Below are 21,837 nucleotides of genomic sequence, written 5' to 3' on the forward strand. Positions count from 1 at the left end.
TAGCTTGTAAGCTGGCTGGGATTTCTGGGAGTTGAAATCCAAAACACTTGGACTGCCAAAGTTTGCCCATGCCTGGTCTACATGCTGCTGTGAGTTTTATCTTTGTGTAGGAGTTTTGTCAGTTTGCCATAGCCGGGGGTATGTTTGCAAGCAATATAAATTACTCAGGGAAAATTTTCTTTGATTTTTCTTATTTGGGGTGGTAGAGAGGGAACCATTCCAATAGGATATCACCAAGCTGCTGAATGATCAATAAATTAGTCAGTGTGTGTCAGTGTAAAGGAAAAGTCATGCACCCTAAAGCAGAAAGAACTTGTCATCCAAACAGAGAGATCTTGCAAAACTGCACAGTACCACTTGCTGCATCTCAGAAAGGATATTGTGGAGCTGAAAAGATCAAAGAAACTTGCAGCCAAAATTATCAGGACACTTATGAAGAAAGGTCATGATGTCTGGAAATGTTTTAATTCAGAATAATGGTGGAAGGGTATATGATAAGAGCAGTTTATGAAATTATCCATGCCGCGCAATAAGTAAATAGAAAATAATATTTTTCAGTCTCATTGTAGAACCTTGGGTCATAAATTGAGCAAATAGTGCTCAAGGAAGGCAAAAGGAAATATTCCAGTACTGGTTAAATGTAAATATGCTTTGCAGTTTTCATTAATTTATTTGCTGGAAAATGTAGGGTTTTCCCTATTCCAAGAGGATTTCTTCCTCCACTTTTTGTACTTGTTTGCTATGGGCTTCCCTAGTTATGGCCAGCTTCTTCCTTTCCTTTCCTCTCTTATCTTAGAATACTGCTATTTGATATATTTGTTGTTCTGCTTGAGTAGTAATTTCCCATGTGATATCATATGCAATATTTTTTCATCAAAATACAAATAGATAAGATCAACTCCCATTTCTTGTGGCTGTTCTAAAGTTTAGTGAATCTGTTCCAGAATTCTTGCTGGCTTGCGTTTCAGTATTCTTTCCTTCTGAAAACTTCTGGAGGGGGCCTAAATCATACTCCCTACTTTGAAGGGCATTCTAAGTTTAGAATTCATGGGAAATGTTCAATGTAGTTTGACCCACTATCAAGGGAAAGCAATATGTCAGATTAGAAAGACGCAGTTGAAAGAAGTTGAAAGTTCCAATGACATAAGAATTTATTCCTGTTAAGCTTAATTTGACTAAACCAATAATGCACCTTAAACTTCTTTTGAGCTCAAATTTCTTTAATGAAGGTGTTAATTACTAAGGGATTAACACAGCTTCCAAGTGATAATGGATGTAGTCCATCAATAGAGGGTTAGGATAATATGGTGTTAAGGAACACAAGGATTTACGGAAGGATTACTTGCCAGGAATTGCTGTTAAAATAAATGTGGGGTATAAAGTATCTATGTGTTTCTCCTGCAAATCACAGCAGGCTTGAATTACTGTGTTCTCTGTGCCATGAGAACAAAATATTTCTATTTTTGGCAAACTGACAAATTCAACAAGGCCAGACCAAATGAATCCAACAAATCCTATAGCTTAAGTGCCAAGATACTATTGAGAATCTTACACACCAATACACCTCTGAAGATGTGGCTAAAATTAAAATGAACAGTCACCTGTATGCATTTGAACACTATTTCACATTTTCGTAGTGTCCAATATGCAGAAGATATATTAAGATTATAATGGTGGTGCTAATGATATTTATTTATGTCCCATGCTTTCCCTGGTCCAGGACTAAGACAGTTTACAGAAGTAAGCCATTAAAAAGAACAAGAAAAGTAAACAACCTTTGCTATGTTAAGGTTCAAATTATAGTCATTTCATATTTTATATTAGAGTGGTGGGAACTGAGTAAAATTAGTGTCTGTTAGGATTATACACAAGCGAGATTTGGGGGTCTTCACTAGAACACATGGGAGATATGATTTGTAGTTTTTATCTTCATTTTTTCTGCTTGTTCCCAAAAATGGTGGGGAACAACTCCTATGTGAAAGAGATACATCCTGTCACATCTTATATTGGAAATATTCTATGAATCTGTATGAGGATATATGCTAGTAGCACAGTTTTTTCATCCTGTGGTCCTGAGTCCGCAGATATTATACTTTTTATAGGTATAATCTTGGAAAGAAAGAAGTCATGATTCTGGCTAGAGAGAGAGAGGGGGCTAGGATTATTATTATTTTTTATTATTATTATTATTATTATTATTATTATTATTATTATTATTATTATTATTATTGTGTTTATACTCTGCTTCTTTTCTCCACAAAGGAGACTCAATTCAAGTCCCTATTATTATTCTTATATTGGTAATTATTAGTGGGTTTTGTTTTTCTTCTGTATTACTAAACTGGTCCTAGACTAAATAAATGTGAATATTTTAAAAAGGGAATTCCATTGTTCATTTTTTAAAGTCTTGTTAATCTGAAATAAAGTAGACTCTTTGAACTAATGAAAATTTGGTGAATTAATAGTTTTTCAAGTGCTGTTAATTCAACCAGTTTCATCTAGTTAGCACAGGAACTGCGGTGGCGCAATGGGTTAAACCCTTGTGCTGGCTGAACTGCTGATCTGAACATTGGGTTGCTGACCTGAAGATTGCCAGTTCGAATACACAAGACGGGGTGAGCTCCTGTCTGTCAGCTCTAGCTTGCGGGGACATGAGAGAAGCCTCCAGCTAACACATCTGGCCATCCCCTGGGCAATGACTCTGTAGATGGCCAATTTTCTAATACCAGAAGTGATTTGTAGTATGTTCTCAAGTTACTTCTGACACAATAAAAATCTAATTGGCACTAACAATTGCATTGGAATTGGGTGTGATTATCTTACTATGGTGAGGTATGTGTTTCCAGTCCTTTCTTTAAATTCTTAAATCTTAAATTCTTAAATCCAGTTAAAAATATTGAAATAATATAGTAAAAAAAATCTATTCTAACAATACAATCCTACATATACCTACTTGGAAGCAAGTCCCTCTGCATATATGTCCCATATAAATATCTAACTCAGACAAGTTTTAATGGAGAGGTTAGAGGTTTGTATTTTTTATAAGTTTTTGTTTCATTTTCACAGTTTTATAACATAAAAGGAAAGGGAGGGGGGAAAGAGAAGGGGAGATGAAGAAAAATATGGTATATAGGTTATGGAGTTTTGTTTGTACAGGAGTCTATTGTATCACTGGGTATGTGGAAGGTGAGGATATTGTTATACATATACACTAACATATAAAGAAATCCCATTTACAATATCTTCTATTCTAAGAACAAGTAGATTCTTGTCATTTGGTGTTTACATTAATATTCTGTCTTCTTATATTATCCCGTCTTTTTCTTATCTTCTCCTCCAAGCCTGCATAGTTTACTTATACATACTCTTATTTTCCCCTAGTTTTAATAATATCAATCTATTTACATATCCCAGAGTTAATTTCTTTTGTTAATAGGTTGGTAATACATATGTATATGCGCTCCATGCAGTCATGCCGGCCACATGACCTTGGAGGTGTCTACGGACAATGCCGGCTCTTCTCTTCGGCTTAGAAATGGAGATGAGCACCAACCCCCAGAGTCAGACAGACTGGACTTAACGTCAGAGGAAACCTTTACCTTTACCTTTAATACATATGTGGATACTTGTTATATTAGTCAAATTCTCTCTCTGTGTGTGTGTGTATAATATCCACATCATTGAAATTATATACATTTCTATTGTGATTTAAAAGTCTATCCATCCACCCACAGTTATCTTCAATCTTTTGAGTTTTAGAATACAGAATATATTCATACATTATCATGTTATTTTTATTTCACAAATCCTTGTTTGTATTTGTTGATATTTAAGACTTTCTGTACTGCTTGGGAATAAGTCCTAATGAACCACTGGGATTACTTCTAAGGAGATGTGTAAAATATTACACTGTATAAAGCTTTAGGAAAGTAATAGAACGAACTTAAGACCCTTTGGATACACTGGACAGAAACGTTTCTCTGATAACAGCAGAAATCCCATTGTGTTGTTTAATGCAAATTAAGTCATTGAGATGATTTGCTAAATATTTGCAGTAGAGTTTGTCTCCATCTGCCAAGCAATTGTCATGGTTTATTTATTGGAATGCACCTTCTGCATAGAGAAAGAAATGTGCTTGTCCATAGGCTCTGCGAACACTGTGCCTCACGTTTTGGAACATAGCAAATGACCTAAAAACTGCACGATGCACTACGTCTGTTCCACCAGCGTTTACCTCTAACATGGTTTGTCACTTTGTCTCAAAGGACTTTGTGTACGGCTAACGGGCTACACAGGAACAACTTGGCCAGAACCCTTGCCCTTTGCAGAACATTTCTGCCAGACGGTTCCCTTTCAAGCTGAAAACTCAAAAAGACAGTTCTTTCTAAACTGCTTCGGCTTATTCTTTCATGATGGCAAGAAAGGGGACATTACAATTAAACATTTCTTTGGTGTCTACATTCACGATTGCTATAGCATAAGAAGCATCTGTCTTCCTTGATCTTACAAGCATCTTTCTGTTTTAGGGGCTGTCTTTAAAAAGAAATTCAAATCCTTATTAATTCCCTCAGTAGCTAAAAATTAATTGCATTTTGAAAACAGGGTTCGCCAAAGTTGTAACATCCAATTACTTTCTGGTGATTCCATCAGAGCACAGTTGGAGCATGTCTTCCCCTACCTTCCAGTACACACACATTGTAGTCAGTTCATTTTGAAGTCTTAAGAAATTAGCATTATTTTGGGTTTAATCCATGAACATAACAAGACCAGACACTTCTCAGAATATACCACAAGGCCTGGATTTAAAGAAAGCATTCTGCCCTTTGGGGCAATTTAGGTTGAGAAGGATTAATAAGAACCTAAATAACTTTTGACTTCTTCTGCACGAAACAATTCCCTATGGTTCAGCTGTCATAACCTCTGAGTTTACATATTTATATACACTTACAAATGTGTGAGAGATTATATCCCCATTATAGAGACAGCTAATATCTTCACTTAGGGATGTCAATTTGAAACAGATGTAGGTATCTTAAGAGAAAAGTTGGCATCAGCGAATTGAATTCAGACTTAACGCTTGACTTCCCAACTTTTCTGGCTCCTATTGAACATGACATTTGTGCTAATATAATTGTCTTGGTTTTACATTTATAGATAAATGCCCTACACAAAGTTCAGTTTAAGACTTTGCTAATGAAGCTGTGAAATCTGCTGAAGTACATTTCTTATAATAAATGTTAGACTATTACTTCAACATTCGTGAATAACCACCAGTCATATTTTGCATTAGGTACCATTTGTCAGAATTATAAATTAACCTGTAGTTGAGGAGAAACTTTGGAACAGAGAAATTGAAAGAGAGGGGGAAAGAAAATTGGATTTATTTTTTGCATCTGAAAAATGGGCTGAAAGTACAATCCTATGCATGACATCTGAGAAACAAATCTCATTAGGCTCAGTGGGGCTTACTCCCAGGTAATGGGATAGGATTTCAACCTTAAATAGAAGCCATCATCTCTTTGTCTTCCTCACACTCCCCTGGGCTGTTCATCATTTTTAGAACAATAAGTAGTCGAGTTCATTTCAAATTTACTTTTGGCAGATTAATGGTGAGACATCACCATTCTTTCTGGGAGCAGGGACCTTTTTTCTGAAATTTAGATCACAGTAATGTATAATACACCCTTCATAATTAGTGTAACTAACTATTCACAATGGTGATTTTGTGTGTTTATATGTGGGTTATATTGGCAAGCACCTATGAGATGATATAACTATTTTACTCAGTCACTATGCCATTCTGTACATTTTTTTAAAGTTTCATTTTCTTGCGCGGTTAAGCATGTCTGAATGTTCCACTCCAACAAGGAAGCGCCCATATAATTTCTTAAAGAAACAGTGAAGAAAATGGACAGTGTGTCCTATACATCCCTTCCCACGACTGTACCACTAATTATTTAAGACCTGCTTTTGATAGTTCAGGTAAGCTTTAAAATATACATTCAGAAGAAGGATGTAAATTGTCATAAAATATATTTCATTCCAAATGATTTTTTTCTTCCTTCTTCAGGATGACACTCCATCCACCTACCACAAATACACTATAGTTGTCCCTTCCTTTGCAAACTTTATCTACTAAAACCAGAGGCTGCAAGATGCATTTCAAAACCACCCTGAGTATTCCTTGCCTAAGAAAGTCCTATATAATATGTGGGGTCACCATAAATTGTTAGGAAGCTTGAAAGCATATGCACAAGAAGAGGCTGCATGGGGATTGTTCCAATGAAACTAAAGCAAGTGTGCATTTACTGTATTTTAATATGGACATAGTATTCTCCTCAGATTATAAAATCCTTCATGCTCAGAAGACCAAATGATGCAGGAAATATCCTTAGTTTCAATCTTCTTTCAATTGGCTATGTTTCTAGGTTGTGCGGTATTTGTCTTGAGAGCCAGCATGATATAGTGGTTTCAGCATTGGGCTTATTTATTTATCGTGTCAGAAGCGAATTGAGAATACAGTTATAATGAATAGAAAAACCACAAACAAAGTTAAAAACTTTGCATTTTATTAAATTTCCTTTGACCAGAAACTGTCCACTTGGAGTGCCTCTGGTGTCACTGTAAGACGGTCCTCCATTGTGCATGTGGCAGGGTTCAGGTTGCATTGTAATAAGTGGTCTGTGGTGTGCTCTTCTCCACACTCCCATGTCATGGACTCCACTTTGTAGCCCCATTTCCTAAGGCTAGCTCTGCATCTGGTGGTGCCAGAGCGCAGTCTATCCAGTGCTTTCCAAGTCACTCAGTCTTCTGTGTGCCATGGGGGGAGTTTCTCATCTGGTATCAGCCACTGATTTAGGTTTTGAGTTTTAGCCTTTAGCATTGGGCTACAACTCTGGAGACCAGGGTTTGAATCCCATTTTGACCATGGAAGCCCATTGAATGCCCTTGAAGGAGTCACACACTCTCAGCCTCAGAGGAAGGCAAAACCAAACCTCTCTGAATGAATCTTGGCAAGAAACCCCCTGATAGTTTTGCCTTAGGATCACAATCAGTCAGAACTGACTTGAGGGCGCACAACAACTGTGTTTGAGATATAGCTAAATTCATGCTTGGTTCTCTGTTGCATTCTGTCAGCACCATCCTGAAATATTTTTTAAAAAAATGGAAATTAAGATTATCTTAGTCAAAATGGAGATTCTCTCAATAATCGCTGTGAAAAATGCAACTTCTTACACATAAAGACATCATGAACATTGTTGACAATGCCATACATTTAGCAGAGGTTACTTCAGTGGGAAACTGTTGCCCGGCCTTTTTGGTTTTTTAATTAAAAAGGTCACAATCCATTATATCTGAATTTCAAAGAAATTAGCAATTAGCTGTAATCTGCAGTTCCCAGCAGGAGGCTTTCATACTATTAAAAAGAGATTGTTTCCAACTCTGATCAAAGTCAAAATAAAACTAACAAGATTATAAAATAATTTGTGTGTAGTACACAACACGCTATGCATGCTGTGTAAGTGATAGGGATTAGGGCTTTTTTTGTTTTGTTTTTAAGCGTCTTTGGGATTTTATAAAATGTTTTATTTTTAGAGCAATGTTTCACGAGGATTTAGAACAGTGACAATTTATCTGTTCATTAAGTCAAGCCACTCTTGCTTTTTGTTTTTTAAAAAAGAAGGTTGAGGATGTGAATGGCTTTGAATATTTTAAAGTAAATAATAAAAATGCAGTCTACGGTAACCTAAAGTTTTTGACATAAGTATTCATGTCATTGAAGTTAGAGTAAGCCGAATTGATGGGTTCTTTCAGCTATCTAGGGTATGTGCCGAGTTTGGTACTAAAAAAAAGTTCTAATTTGCACTTTCCAATGAATTTAAACTTTCTAGATTTGTACCTACTTAAAAAGAATGTTTGTGACCTCTTGACCCTTTTGTTATCCCTAATTCAGAAAGGCCTTTATTCTAGAAAGCTTAGGTATTAAAAAGAGAGAGAGAGAGAGAAAGAGAGAGAGAGAGAGAGAGAGAAAGAAAGAAAGAAAGAAAGAAAGAAAGAAAGAAAGAAAAAGAAAGAAAGAAAGAAAGAAAGAAAGAAAGAAAGAAAGAAAGAAAAGGAAAGGGGGGCCCAAACTTTAATGGCATAACAGTCCTTTCTGATCACCCTGTGTAAGATGTTTATGCAAAATGTCAATAGAAGCAATTGGCCTAACAGTGTGACAACTTATTTTGCTTGGAAATGGGCTAATCTCCTGTTTGGGTTATCCAGAGGTCAGGTGGGGATTTCTTTTGGCACTCCCCATAGTGCCAGAGCTAAATTTTTCAGTCTTTGTTGGGCTGGGGCCAACATCTTCTCAGACCCAATGGATCCCACTTACCTACCAAAGGGAGAACAAAGCGTTTCTCTTCAAAATACCTTTATTGGAGGTAAAAGCCCTTTTGTTCAAGGGAGCTAGGATTTCCCCCCTAACAAACTAAATTAGAGTCAGTGTGAGTTAATAGTATCTGTGTATGAGACTGGATTGCCTTGCTCAGCAACCTAGATTATGAATATAAAATGTGGCTGTTATAACATGGACTGTCATATAATTTCATGGTTGTGAACTATTTGAATCCACCTTTTTAAAAAGGATAGCTGGAATTTCCCCCTAAGAAACTAAGGAGGAGTCCGTATGAGTTAATAGTATCTGTGTACAGGACTGGATTTTGTTGTTCAGTGACCTAGATTATGAATATAAAAATGTGGCTGTAATTAATACAATTGATTGTCATGTTGTTTCATTGCATGGTTGTGAATTATATATATATTTAAAGGTAACTAAGACCCCCCCTAACAAACTTAAGGTTGAGTCAGTGTGAGTCATAATATCTGGGGACTGGAGTGGTAGTGGATTGTATACCCCTTGCTTTGTTTCTACAGCAGGATTGCTTTGCTTCTACAGCAGTTCTGCTAATATTCTCATGCACAGTCCGTTATGATTATACGCCTGGCCCCATTCCTTTCTGAAGTTCATGTGGAAACCCAGATTCAAATGTTGTCCTTCAGCGCTTGCCATGGTTGCCCTGTCACAGCGGGCTGGAGCTCAATAAGTGCTCAGGGAAGCATAGCCGGCCACAAAATAGGCCTTGGCAGGTTGCATGCTGTGAACTCCTGCCTCAGTGAATCAGCTTCTGTGTGTTTTTATAACAGCCTTCTTCCCGCTGTCGCAGCCCCCCCCCCTTTCATTATGCCCCCAGGTTGTGGAAAGGCAGCAGTTACCTGTGGAAACACACTAAGCAGCAAGTGTCCTGACATGTTGATCCGGCAAATTGTATTTGATAAAAAGGTAATTATACACACCGAGTCAGATCTACAAATCTCTGGTTGATTACAGGTTCATAACAGAACAATTCCACACGTGGTACAGTCTTCAGTTTATGTAAAGAATCGTAATAATTATTGTTCCCCCCTCTGCTAAATTGAATATCTTTTTCTGGTTGTGGGCTTTAATTCATAAAAATGTGAAGCAGCTTGTAGGTTTTGTACGTGTTTCAGTCTGGTTAGCTACAATTAGTGAGCGGATATCATTTGACTACATCCAACGTTTTCATACTCTCTTAATTGTTTTAGAATTGAATTGTTGGCAAGCCCAAAACATGTGGTTTTCTACCTTGGCTTTTCTTTCCCCGCTGATTTGTCTTTCCTAGAGAACATCCACATAGGCTTCTACTTTTTTATTTATTTCATGTCAAAAGCATTGCATAAATAAACAAGTATAAAACGGAGAAAATAGAGGGAACACAAGCAGCTAAATAATTTTTCACCAAAAACAGGTAACAGCGACTGCATTATCTTTAGCTTTAAACAGTTCTTTCTCTGTACATAAGGCAGGGTATTGTGGGCAAGGATACAGATGCTGAGTTGTTTGTTCTGCTCCACAGTCGCACAAAGTGGAGGATTCTTCTACGAGTAGGTAGTGCCATTTTGCCAGGTTGTCTTTTGATCTGCTCACTCTACTTCTGAGTCTGTTCAGAAACTTCCAAGTTGTCCATTCTTGGTTTGCCCCTGTAGGAAGATCTTCGTGGGGGGGGGCATCCAGTTGGAATTGCCTGATTTTTCTGCTCAGAGGGATACTCTTGGTGTTGCTGAGGGAACATTAAGAGGAGTGGTGGTTTTCATGAAACTTTCCTTGATTTGAGTCCACTGGGAGGAGGCAGATAGCCATGCAGTGGATGGCTTTCACCGTGTTCAACCTTATTTCTCTCACAGTTGGCAGAAACTTCTCGTCTCACATGGGTGGGGGGGGGCAAGGCCAGCTAGCTTATAGAGTCTATCAACAGGTGTAGGTTTGAGACATCCTGTAATTATTCTACATGTTTCTTTCAGTGCTATATTCACCTGCTTCTCATGCTTAGAATCTTAGATTTTATTTATACAGTCAGTCTTTCACATTCATTGAGGTTAGGGGCATTTAACATCCTCCCACAAAAGTGAAAAACTTGATTTTTTTAAAATGCTAGGATTTTTATGCCTAAGAGAACATTTCTCTAGGAATGTCTAGGTTCTCCAACAAGACTCCATAATAAACTTTTGCTGGATGTTGACCATAAAATTGCACCAGGGGACCTAGGACCCCTCTACACTGCCATATAAAATCAAGATTATCTGCTTTGAACTGGATTATATGGCCATATAGATACATATAATCCAGTTCAAAGCAAACATTGTGGATTATCTGCTTTGATAATCTAGATTATATGGTAATATAGAAGGGGCCATAGAGATTCCTAGGTGTGGAAAGATGGAAAAAATGGACGATGGAAAATCGGAATAATTATTTTATTAGGTTAAATTTCAAGTTATAATAAGTGTAACGGGGGAGGATGCACAAGAGGATAAAATAGAAGAAATAAAGAATAAATGGATGACATATATGGAATGAGTTAAAAAGGATGAAGCCAATACAATCATCATATAGAAATTAAGAAAACTATGGTTAAAGATAAGTCAGAGAGATGGGCGATGGATGGGAAATCTGAGGTCAGAGAGATGGGTGATGGGTGGGAAACACAGATTTTTTTTAATTATGAAAAATTAGTTGAAAGTTCATTTTTTAAAAAGATGTATATAAGAAGATGTATGTAAATAGTTCGTTGAATGAATGTGGAGCGTACCACACAGCACATGTACAACCATAAAGTTTAGAATCCATTGTTATTTTGCAGAATTGTACAAAATAAATTTTGGGGGAAAAATAGAATCCTAGAGAGGTATATTTTAATCAAATACATGAATTATCAAGTCCACCAAAGTCAAACTCGCCAATGTAGAGTCAACTCTGTATACAATATGACAGTATATATACAGATATTTTCACACATACATACAAATGTACATGAAATAAAAGAATATTTTTTTATTATGCTTGGCTTTTCTATACATAGATATTTTGAAGTTCCTAAAAGAACAAAGCCAGCAAGACTCTATTGTATCTTCTAGTATATACACATCGCTGTGTTGGTATGAAATGCACAATAACATTTTTTAACTTTTTGTGTTACAATTAACATTAAATACAACAACAACAACTACTACTACTACTACAATAATAACACTTTATTTTTCTATCCCTCCTCCATCTCCCCAAAGGGACTCGGGGCGGCTAAAATGGGGCCAGGCACAAAAACAAACTATGAACAAAGTTAAAACATATATAAATAACTAAATAAACACTATCAACACAACAGATCAAATAAAATAAAACAGATTAAAACACAGATCACATATGTATGAATAACAGTTAATTATTGATTCCATCTCAACAACAATGGTATCTAATAAACTGTCTAAACCAGATGTCAAACTCACAACTTCTCTTCTCATATTGAGCCTAAAGGAATCGAATGTCAGGGAGGAAAAATCCTAGACCACAAAGGTTATTCAAAACAGGCAACAAATGTCTTTTTCATCTGGTGGCCAATTTGCTGAGTGTTGTATTTGGAGATGTGAATAAGGTTCAGATACTGAGGCGTCACTTGGGGTCAGCTACAGGAATTCCCCACACAAATGTCTTCCCACATATTCTTTTGTTCTTTTGATTCTCTGGTGGCTGAAGGGCTCAGACCTAGCTCTTTGAGGCTTCAAATAAATAGCAAGGAGTTAATTCAATACTGGGCGATGATACAACAGATGGATTCCAAAGCATTCACATGTTAGAAATGTGCTAAGTTTTTTCTTTAATTATTCACAATCTTTGTTGGGATCTGTCACACCATCTCTAGGTCTTGCACCGAACTCTTCTTAAAGTTCAGGTCAAAATTACTATATTTTTTGCTATGGTACCTAGCTGTTGATTTGGGGTACTTTTTTAAAAATAGAAGCACGTAATCAAAATATCAGTTCTAGGTAGGAAAGTAAGTACTAGTCATTGCAGCTAGTTTAGGTAAGAAGTCATTAGCATATTTTATTATTTATTGTATTACTAGTTATTCATTTTTAAAATCAATTACATTCTATAAATGCAGAAAACACAGATTAAGAAGACGAGTGTTTCTTTTGTTCCCAACGAAACAGTGTGTAACGAATTTTCATTCAAAATTTTTTGAATTTTTTTGACAAAGTGGGAAAATTAGATTATCAGATAGGATTTCATCTATAGTAGAATGACAGCAATAAACTTTTAAAAAATCAATGCATTCAATAAAACATTGAGAATTGTATTTAGGCGTCAAGTCTGTGTTAGAAAAGCATAATATTTAATTTTTTAATGTGAAACTACACTCTTCTTTCTGTCTTATCGGTGTACAGTATATACCATCTTTGGATTACAGTGTTAATTTAGAGTATTATTATTTTGTCTCAAAAGCATTGCATATAAAGTAATGCTTTTGGATTGGAAAGATTAGCCATTTACAAGAAACGTTGCCCATCTGTATTTACTCAGTCTTCAAGGAGGCTCTTTCTGTGTCCCATTAATTTAGATAACCAATGGCATGAATACTATGGTATGACAGAAACTTCACAAATACAAGATTGCAGAAGGAGAAAGTGAAAAACAGTTTTTTCCATGAAAATAACTTAATAATATAATATCCTCATCTTGTTTAATGTGAGAATGATCTCTGTATGAAAAACACAACTGCTCTTAGGGAAGCTGACTTACTTTAAGACAATTCAGCCAAGTGAATCTGTACTTGATGGATTAATTCCAAAATGAACATTGCTTAAATATGCATGGTTGTGACATGATAATAAATTCATTCCTCAAAATTCTTTGCCTCTGTTTATGCTGCTTATGAATAATCCAAGGACTTCTAAATTATTCTGATCCAAGAACATCTGAAGCTCAATCCATTTAGTTGTCTCTATATCTGAAGCTCTAAAACAAAAAAAATTGAGAGGGGTTATCAAAGAGATGCTGAAATTGAAAAAGCTTTTTCTTTCATTAATTTATGATTATGAACACTGCCTTAACAAAGGAAAGAGTGTGATCAAAAAATGCTTCTAAGTGGTGCAGTGGTCCAGCCCATTATTTTGCATCAGGCAGCCAGAAGAGGGACTACTGGTCTACATGACAAATTTGCCCTGTGATAGATACGAAACTAGCCTCCCAGAGGCTTTACACTCCGGTGGTGCTTGGAGAGCTGTCTGAACCTCAGTCAGGATTTGGCTAGCACCCGGAAGCACAACCAGCATTGCTTTCCCAATTTCCCAACATTTCAATTCCACAACATTTCAATTCTGTTTCTCCCACTTTTATTTTGCCACTTTCCAAATCTTATAGTTAATGAACTTCATGCTTTCCATTGCCTGATCAGATCTTGGAAGCTAAGCAGAATCAACCTTCAACCCTGGTTAATATTGCATAGAAGACCACCAATGCATACCAGGTTCCGTAGGCTAGATTTGAGAGGAAGGAACTGTCAAAACCATCTCTTGACTCATCCTTCCTAAGAAAACTCTATGAAATTCATAGGAATGCCATAAATGCATAGCTAGCTTAAGGCATCTACATAAATATTCTTGAGCAAAGTACTGTTTGAGAAGAATGGATGCCCTTCAATTAGAGCTGGGACAAAGTATGCATGGCATGGACTTTCAGAGGGAGGAAAGTAAAAGCAAAAACATACCTTAAAATGTTGCATTGATCTCCAATATGAGCAGATTCTATGCATTTTGGGAACAGAGAAAAGAACTCTTAGGATCTGTCTTCTTACAATGAAAAGGAGGGGAAAGCTTTGCCTCCTGAAAAATCAGGTTGGTTTTCCACAGTAACAGAACCATGTTTTGTGATCAGAATGTTCATGGATAGTTCCTGATGTTTTGTGGTTTGAAGGGACTCATTCTGTGTGTGTGTGTGTGTGTGTGAGAGAGAGAGAGAGAGAGAGAGCACGCGAAAGAGAGAGAGAAGGGTCATAGAAAGAAATCCGACTGCCCTGCTTAGCATGCATGACTGAAGATGCCTTTTCTTTTTAGCATCTTTTTGAAGCATAAGTAGTTATATCTATATTTGTCTAAATTGTTTTCAAAAATTGTAGTTAGCTGTTTTGAGAACTATCTAATGGAAAGGCGAAATAAAAGTGTAGTACATCAACAATATCTGTATATTCCATCAACATAGATCAAAATATGATACCTATTCTCAGAATAATTGACATTTAATTAATTGTACATTAACTAAGAAGTGATTTAATAGAATCAGCCTCAGTACAAGATGACTCTACAAAATTGTTGGCGCATGACTTTTCTCTTAAACCCAACAAAAGAAAGTATTGGCTTAATTTGAGTTGGGCTACCTTATTAAAATACTATTAATAATATGATTTGATAGGTGTAATGCAAATTGTTAGTGTTTTTGACTTCTGTGTGTAGCTGTTCAATGGGATTAAAATATTACTAAATTTGTTTGTTTATTTATTTTCTATATTTATATACCATCTTTCTCACCCTTGGGGGGACTCAAGGCAGTTTACAACATATTAATGGCAGAAATTCAGTGCCAACATACATATAATAGAAAAAAAATCATAATAACTAAACACTAACATATAGCTATAAATTAAAATAATTAAAACCATTAAACATATGCTTATGCAACATTTAAACATTATGACAAAGTATTAAAACATCCTGATATAAATATTAAAATCACATGATCCAAAATTGTATACCTTTGTATACCAACTGTATACCAACTCAATTAGTGTAGCATATATGTTGTGTACAGTGTTTTAGCATAAATCATATTTTACTAGCAAGTCTTTTCTTTATTGGAAAATTAAGCACTTTAAGTGTCCATATTATTTACAAGACAACAAGGACACTTGCTCATATGAGGGGGGGAAAGCAAGAACAGAAAAACAAGAACATAAGAAATAGTCTCAGATGTTCTAATCTTCAAAAAAAAGTCATCCAATATACTTAGTTAGACTAAACTAAAGAAATTTAGTGAGGTTTTTTTGTCTTTTTCATTGCTTTTGAAAAGGAAATCTATTTATGTTTTAAAAATCATATTTTTAAAACTAAAAATTTATTGACTTAACATGCAAAAATAATTGAATCAATATGCAAAAGGAACCTCACACAGCCTGAAGGAAGGCTGTGAAATTTTTCACATGTGAGAACAAAATAAGCCAGAGTTTCCATCCTTGCAGAGAAATACAGTTTCTATGATTTCATGCTTTGTTTTAGTGCCAACTAGCCTTGTGTGTCCTGCACTTTGGGAAACAATTAGAGAAAAGCCATCCATATAAACAATTGTAAGTTGATATATTTATTTTTAGCAGAAGTCATTCCTTTATGATTGGACTTGCCCTCAAATTCTTTTCCTGTTCCGCCTACATATTTAATTACAGGATTTTCGTCTCCTAGGATTATGTTCCACTTCTGTTTCAGTAGCAACAAAGATGTATACTTCGTTACTTCTGTTTAATTATGAGTCAGAATAGTATCTTGAGCCAAATCAGAAAAGATTAAATCCATTACATCATGTCTTTTTTTAGTACATGATTATATGTATATTGTAGTATTTGATCTATCCAGTAAACACATGCTTCTCCATATTTAGATTCCCTCACACATCTCTACTTCTCTCTCTCTCTCTCTCTCTCTCTCTCTCTCTCTCTCTCTCTCTCTCTCTCTCTCTCTCTCTCTCTATATATATATATATATATATATATATATATATATATATATATATATAAAAATGAATTACCAAGAAAATGCCGTAAGTAAATAAGTATGCAGTTTTCTAGTATCTTGACATCTTCAGTTAGATATATCTAAATCAAATCCTTGTTTAGGGTCTTTTTTTTTAGTAGTGATTGTTTTTGTTTTTGTTTGAGGATTTCTGTATCTTCCAAAAGATCAGCAGTTTTTACTAGCATGGGTAGGAAATTCTGCACCATCTAATTAATTTAATCTTAAATTAAAAATCAAATACATAATTATTTGACTCCCTTTTTTCTATATAAAGTAAGGCATAATTCATTCAGCCGTATTAGTCAGCTGTATGTATCTGTATAATATTGTGTTTTCACACCCAATTTTTAATTAAACAAATTATAACCTGTTTTATATAGATTCCTCCAGTACTTTTATTGGCATAGTTCAGGGATTTTGTTGCCATAGTTTGTATTTTGAAAGCAGTGGATTTTGTTCTGCTGAACAATAAATTGAATGAGAAATAATTGTCTAAGGAAAGAAATTAATTGAATAGATATCTATCGGTTCTTGCTAGACATCTATCACTATACAAAATTAACTTACACTTGGAAATTATTATTATTATTATTATTATTATTATTATTATTATTATTCACCCAATATTTTGCCTTTGACAATCTTTCACTGAAATTAGTATTAACAATGAATTTGATCTGTTGGATAACAAATAATGATAATAATTCACTTTCATCTTCTAAACAGCCACAGCAAAAAAGTCTGATTATAATAATTGCAAGTCTAAGTGTTTCTCTGTTGCAGTTCTCAGAGCTGATCATTAATGACACATTTTGATATTTAATGTGCCTAAGGTTAAAATAGTATATTAGTTAGGAGCAGAGCCGGCCCTAGGTATTTTTCAAGTGTAGGCGAACAGAATTTTGGCGCCCCCCCAAACCAATCACTGAAAAATAAAAGCGTTGGATAAGCGAAAATGTTGGATAATAAGGAGGGATTAAGGAAAAGCCTATTAAACATAAAATTACATTAATATTTTACAAATTAAGCACCAAAACATCATGTTTTACAAAAAATCAACAGAAAAAGCAGTCTTGACTGCGCCCCCACATGTTTTGCGCCCCAAGCGACCGCTTAATTTGCCTCATTATTGGGCCAGCTCTGGTTAGGAGATATATCTAAAGAACAGGCATATTCAAACCCAGATATTAAAATCTGTTGTAATTAAATCTGAAGCCTACATTAAAACTAGATAAGCTGTTTTGCCAATACTCATCTTCATTCCAATGGATGTAACAACATTCTATATTGTATACATATAATACAATGCAAATTAGATTCTTTTTTTTCTTCATGGTATTTTAACTCAGTGCAGATTAACTGATAGATTTAACCAGTGGGGTTTAATGGTGAATTAATGGTTAATGCTTTTTTATTGTACTTTGTCCCTGTTTCTCTTTTTGTCCCTCTATTTTGTACTGAAACTGCCAGCACAGGGAGAAGGCATGAAAATAGTCATGTTAGGGATGACAAATTGAACTATATCTCCCTCTCTTTGGGAGAACCTATAAAGGTCATTATGTCTGTTGCCTCTTGTAATGTATTTTTTTGTCAAATGAGTTCCTGGAGAAGGGTTTTATATTGAATCGCGGAAAACATATATGTTTCCTGACTTCAGGTACTCCTAGAAATGGCTGCCATTCCTCCCTTGCTCTCTCTCTCTCTTGCCCAGCAAATTACTTGTTGCGGCCATACATTTGCACAGTGCCAAATGATGTATAGGTGATATGACTGACCAGAAACACAGTACCAAAGGCTTGCCCACCAGGCAACTCCTGCCCACCCACTGCATACAGTGTATTTGCTGTCAGAGTCCATTATACATCGTCGTCACAGTGTGCCAGGCTCATAACCGCAGCTACAAGAGTGAGACGGAGAAGCGTATGTACAATGGCACCGCGCAGCAGTTGGGCTGCCCCTGCCGCTCGCCTGTTCTATCGGCTCCATCTTCATCAGAGAGTTGTCCCAACATAACCCCTGAACCTGCCCTCAGGAGGGGAGAGGGGAGGCTTATAATTGGGCGGCTTATGTAATTTGCTTGTATGCCTTCGTTTTCTCGGTCACATGTAAAGCTGGCTTCTGCGGCTCTCGGCAAAAGAAACTTTCTAGAATTAATGAGACTCCTGTGTAATCATTCAGCCTGGGGAACTGGGAGAAGGCTTGTAGTGATAATACTTTGCCTTTTGCCTCTTCTGGTGCTCTCTGCACTCCTCGTGTAGGCTAGAGCTGACCTCGCATGGACCGAAGAGCTCAAAAAAAGGTCCTTTCTCAACTAGAACTCTGAAAATCTCAAGCTAGCTGGGGAGATACTGGGAATGCTAACCCCAAAAGACTTCCCCAAGCTTCTTTTTTCACACGATATATATAATACTTGGAACACATGGGTGTATCTGTATTGGGGTTGGACTGGATGGCCTTTGTGGTGCCTTCCAACTCTATAATTCTATGAACCCATCTCTGGGGTTGTCTTTGTTTCTCTTCCTGTATGCTCTCTGTAGCCAAGGCTGTACTGTTCTGTTTTGTACAAGTTAGGAATTCAATTTTAGTTGCAGTTTGCCTTCCTGATGTTTTTTCTTAAAGCAAGTTTTTAATCCTACAGGTTTATTATGGTCTGAAGTTGGTGTTCCATTGGTTGGAAGCAAAACGTCTGTTGCTATGACTTGTGCGGAGAGAATAAATGATGCAAATTAAGCCGAGAAATTCAAGTTTGCATAATGTACACAGGCGGCTTTGTTAAACTTTGTGTCTGAGTAAAAACGCATGGGATGGCATTGTCAATCATCTTTGAATGCGAAAGTCAGTCCTATTGGAAATGCTCAAACTGCCAGGAATCTGTCAGGTAGTGCATGTTTTCGTGGGTTGTGAAAAACCTGAAGATCAGTACCAACATGATTCTTCAATAAATGACTAGATTGAACTGCTGTCATTAATGTGATTGATATAGAACCAGGTCATGAAGTACTTTAAAGGATATAAGTTGAATATTGTTTGAAGCACAAGAATAAGTGATATTCCTTGTCAGGTGGTACATCTCTGCGGCATATTTTATTTTTTAATTTAGGGGTTGTGCAAAAATGTATTTTAAAACCTTTTTCTTGAATTTTCTCAAGAGTTTAGCCAATGCCACTGTTTTGTTTTGATCCCGGGATCTAATGGCTACAACATCTAAATTAGGTCAGAAAAAACACAAGCGGCAAGGCAGAACATCAGTTGCAATTATTTGGTCTGTCTGAAGGATGACAAAGGTAGAAACCCCCTCAGCCACAGAGTTAGAAAATTGTGCATTTTATTTTGTTCGGCCCTGATGCACACAATAAAATGCATTGTTGAAAATTGTAATGCCTAAAAAGATTTAAAAATCAGAAATGTTGCTTCCGTAGGAGGGTTGTTGGGGAGGTTAATTTTTTAATGTCAATCTTACTTATTTTTCAATGGAGCGCAATTCTAATAAGGGTTGTAGGAATGCAGCAATAGTGATGCACACTTTAAGCTTCCTGACATAGATTTATACATTTTATCTGTGCTGGGAGCTCAATTAATTGTCATTTAGCAAACTATGCATAATTTAAGCAGCATCCATCATTTGAGGTTCATGGATATAATATTTTTGTAATATCTCTTACAAAGTTGCGGGCTCCAGTTGTTTTCTAAAGTTAACTTAAATAAATAGTCGAAATGGGATTGAATTTTGTATTAGGGAGCTTAGCAACTGGATGCCACAAAATTACTTTAAATCAACACTACTGAAATCGGTCAACTGATCTGCATCATGAAATAGACATTTCTCTAAGATGTTGTGGGATCACTTTAAAGCTCTTTATACTGAAATGGCATTGATTCTTGTATTACAAGGTAGCAGAATGCCACAGATCAAATATTTGTGTCTTTCTCCTTTCATTAAATTGATATTAAAACAAGTCTGAATCTTCCTAGGCCACAAAATTATATAGTAAGCAAAGAAATAAAATAATAATTGTTCTTATTGTTGAGAATTTTCATTGGCATTTGTATAGGCTAAACATTGACTGGTGAGTGAAATAAAGATGTTACCATTTACCATATCAGAGAAACCCAGCTAGGTTAATCTGGCCTTTATTTTCCTTTCCTTCCTCCCTTCTGATAAAATCATGGGTCAAATTGTGCATTTGAACCAAAATATATTATTCTGATCGCGCTTACGTATTGTTTAAGATTACATTTCCCTTGCTGGCCTATTATTGACAGGGTTACTGAGCATTAGAGTCAGGAATAACCCATATCCCTGTTTTCTGTTCATTTTTGTGGATTTTCCCCCCCTGTCCTTTTCAGTTTAAATAAAAATACATTTCCGTTTTGAAAATTACCTGGATGTTAAGTGCATTATTCATCCCCAAACAAATTACTTCCAAGTAAGTGTGTCATATCCTCCCCTCAAAGCCATAGCAAATAGAGATGAAGTCTGTCATGACTACTCCTTTGCTATGAAACATCGTCCTGCTCCTATTTTTGTACTTCTCCTATATTCTGTTCCATGTGTGAAAACAGCACATACAGGGGGCTTAAGAAAGAAGTAACATATTTAAAGGACAGAATAAGAATGTCACAATTAATTAGAAAGGTCATCTCTTGTGAATCCCAACATTTCCATCCGGAGTCGACAGCTTGGCCTCACATCTGATTTGTTCTTATGGGGTTGACCAGCTCAATGATTCACGCAGAAAATATACAAGGTTGGAGCCAGGTTTAGTCACCTATGGAATAGCTGCATGAACATTGCATGGATGCAGAATCAGAATCGGAGGACCTTGTGGATGTAACAAGTAAGCCCAACCAAAGAGTTTATTTGGGGTGGAATAGTATTCTAGAGTATGCAATATCACTTTGCCTTCCCCATCAGCCCAAGCTAGTAAAAAACTTGCTTGTATAATTAATTCAGTGGGTTAACATACTTCTTCTGTCCATCCTACTGAAGTGCTTGTCTACCTATATCTGACAGGAATCTTTTCTTCCTCCTTGGAACCTCTTCAGCTATAGGAATATATTTTGATGTTTGCAAAGCATTGTAGATGTGGAAGTGTGCTGCTAAGCAATCCAACTCTCAGGGGATTCTGGATTTTCTCGGTGTACAGTCCGCATTTGAACGAGAGGAGCCAGAAATATGTTGTGATGGATTTAAAATACGAATTTTTAGCACTGTTTGTGTTTAATTCTGTTTAATGTTTACATATTTGTATATATTAAATTGTATACTAATGCTTTTATATCAAGCCGCTTTGAGTCCCCTTTGGGAGATAAAGCAGGGATATAAATATAATAATAATAATAATAATAATAATAATAATAATAATAATAATAATATAATATAATAATATAATAATAATATAATAATAATAATAATAATAATAATAATAATAAATATAGGTAGACTCCCAAAATTATGCTTATTAGAATAGATAAAAGCCAAACTACAGACCTCTTGGATGATGCAACTGACAAATTATGTAAGAAGTTGCGGTCTTCCTGTCTCCTGCACTTAAAGAGACCCATGTTTTTTTTTTTTAAAAGTGCTATACAAAGAATTTTGGACATAGAAGCCAATATAACCATCATCAGTAATGCTGCCAACCTAAAATGGCTGAG

At 35.8% G+C, this 21,837-nt stretch overlaps 1 protein-coding gene and 1 long non-coding RNA gene across 7 annotated transcripts in view; one reads left to right on the forward strand and one right to left on the reverse strand.

The window, feature by feature from the left end:
* The window catches only part of exoc6 (exocyst complex component 6), a 139,601-nt gene that overhangs the window by 107,637 nt on the left and 10,127 nt on the right, over nt 1–21,837 (forward strand). The window lies entirely within an intron of this gene.
* Nucleotides 10,805–14,362, reverse strand: LOC103279547 (uncharacterized). Its single transcript, XR_506869.2, has 2 exons — nt 13,142–14,362; nt 10,805–12,117 (listed from the first exon to the last, which is right to left on the reverse strand). It is a non-coding gene; the product is annotated as an uncharacterized LOC103279547 (long non-coding RNA).

Source organism: Anolis carolinensis, chromosome 3 (assembly GCF_035594765.1).
Source record: "Anolis carolinensis isolate JA03-04 chromosome 3, rAnoCar3.1.pri, whole genome shotgun sequence".
Lineage (NCBI taxonomy): Eukaryota > Metazoa > Chordata > Lepidosauria > Squamata > Dactyloidae > Anolis > Anolis carolinensis.